Source organism: Mandrillus leucophaeus, unplaced genomic scaffold (assembly GCF_000951045.1).
Source record: "Mandrillus leucophaeus isolate KB7577 unplaced genomic scaffold, Mleu.le_1.0 Scaffold317, whole genome shotgun sequence".
NCBI lineage: Eukaryota > Metazoa > Chordata > Mammalia > Primates > Cercopithecidae > Mandrillus > Mandrillus leucophaeus.
Window position 1 is genome coordinate 230,136 of NW_012103332.1, and position 2,733 is coordinate 232,868.

Genomic DNA, 2,733 nt, shown 5'->3' on the forward strand with positions numbered 1-2,733 from the left:
GGAGTCATAACTGGCTACTGGTCTCAAGTTCTAATTTCAAAGGACCTATATACGTTGTATATGCAACTGATACAGAAAACATATTTGTTTAGCTAAGTCAATTCTGTTAATTTGTTTTAAAAAATCTGCTAGGTGAACCATTCAGCATTCTATCAGCAAAACAAAGTGGGGAAAACATGCAGTCTGGAATGCAAGGTAGAATCTGCTCCCAGTTGGGGAATTTTCTAAGTGCTCCAGAGTCACAGATCTGGAGAGAGCAACCAGCTTTGAGAGGGCAGCCCCTGTCTGTCTGAAACTGGGCCTCCACTGAAATCCTCACACCCACAGCTGAGTGAGGAATCTGAGGAAGGCACTGTGGCCCTGGTGTCAAGCACCTTCTCGATATCGCAGGCCTGCTAAGTGGAACCCTGCACTGCCCATGAACCCACACTCAGGCCACTGTAGTATGCAAAGAGGATTTGGCATTCTCATGATTGGCCCCTTAAAAGCAATGAATCACCAAATTTATAATGGAGAACAGACCCCAGACATCTTTATCTCTTTTCTTTTTTTTCTTTTTTTTTCTTTTGGAGACAGAGTCTCCTAGACTGGAGTGCAGTGATGCAATCACTGCTCCCTCCAGCCTTGACCTCTTGGATTCAGGTGATCCTCCCACCTCAGCATCCCCAGTAGCTAGGACCACAGGCATGTGCCACCATGCCCAGCTAAGTTTTGTTTTGTTTTAACAGAGGCAATGTCTTACTATGTTACCCAGACTGGCCTCAAACTCTCTAAATAAAGTCATCCCTCATTTTCCAAGGAAAAGTAAAGTTCAAAGATACGTGAGGGACTTGCCCAGAGTCCGACAGTGTGATGGTTAATTTCATGTGTCAACTTGACTGCGTCACAGTACTCAAGAGAAATATCTTTATTATTTATCAAGCATTATTCAGGACGTTTCTGTGAAGGTGTTTTTAACATCAGATGAACATTTAAATCAGTAGATTTTAATTAAAGCAGATGATACTCCATAATGTGGGGGGGCCTCATCCAATCAGTTGAAGGCCCAGATAAAGTCTAAGACCCACCAAGCGCAAGAGAATTCAGCCTCTGGATGACCTTCAGAGTACAGCTTCAACATCACCTCTCCCCTGGGTCTCCAGCCTGTCAGTCTGCCCTGCAAAATTTGGATTTGCTGAGCTTCCACAATCATGTGACTCAATTATTTAAAATCAGCCTCCTCTCTCTCTCTCCATGTATATGTATAGATGTGTGTGTGTGCATATGTGTATACACACACACATTCTCTTCCTCAGGAGAACCTAATACACACAGCTTGTTAGCATTCATGTAAATTACCTTTTTCCTTCTTGCCTTCTCTCCACCCTTCAGTGAATACGTATTGAGTCCCTCACCTTAAGTGGCAGGATGATGTGGTAGTTAGGAACACAGATTGAACCTAGCTGTCTAGATTTGAACCTGGGCTCCCCTATTAGTTAATGGTATGACCTTGAGTAAGTTACTTAACTTCCCACCCTCTGGTTCCTCTTCTGTGAGGTGGGGCTGTGATAATACCAACTCCTACCTTGTAAGGATTTTATGAGGACTGCTTTGGTTAAAGTGCCTAATGCCCTATGAAAAGCAGACACCCAGCTCACACTGTATCCACATTAACTATTGTTTGTTTCCAGGCACCCAGACCATCATGCTAGGATATGACAGCATGGCAGAAAAGTTTCATCAACTTCACAATGTTGCCAGATGTCACTCGCATCTTCTAAAAGTATTCCATTCAGTATCCATGCTAGGTCTAGGGGATTCGGAGATGACCAGCTCAGCTCCTGCTATCAGGAAAACCCAAATCTGATAAAGAAATTGACACATCCTTAGAAGGCAGCATGGGTAATATGGCACATGTGTTACTAGCTTGAAAAATCATCAACCTCAGTAAATAACCTCGAATAATAATGCATTGGTCCATGTATTGGTTTTCTAATGAGTTGCTGTGTGTATTAGTCCATTTTCACACTGCTATAAAGAACTGCTCAAGACTGGGTAATTTATAAAGGAAAGAGGTTTAATTGACTCACAGTTCAGCATGGCTGGGAAGACCTCAGGAAACTTACAATCATGGCAGAAGGTGAAGGGGAAGCAAGGCATCTTCTTCACAAGGACACAGAAAAGAGAGTGCTGAGCAAAGGGGGAAGAGCCCCTTACAAAACCATCAGATCTCATGAAAACTCATTCACTATCATGAGAATTGCTTGGGGAAACCACTCCCATAAGTCAGTTACCTCCATCTGGTCTCTTCCTTGACATGTGGACATTATGGGGATTACAATTCAAGATGAGATTTGGGTGGGAACACAAAATCTAACTATATTACTGTGTAACAAATGACCACCAACTTGAAGGCTTAAACAACACCGTTTATCAGCTTGCAGCTCTGGAGATGGGTGTCTGGGTGAGAGTCTGCTGAGTTCCCTACTCTGGCTCTCACAAGGCCAAAATCAAGGTGTCAGCCAGCCTGGGCTCCTCTGCAGGAGCTGTCATGGAGGACCCGCTTCCAGGGATTGATAACAGACCTTTCCTGGTTGTGTCAGATTGTTAACAGAGCCCCAATATTTACAGCCACAGGCCTCAGGTTCCCATTTCCTTGCCAGTGTCAACCAGGGGCAACTACTTCTGGGGTCCGCCAGCATCCCTTCTCTTGTGTCTCCCTCCACTGTCAAGCCCGCAACACTGGGTTGAATG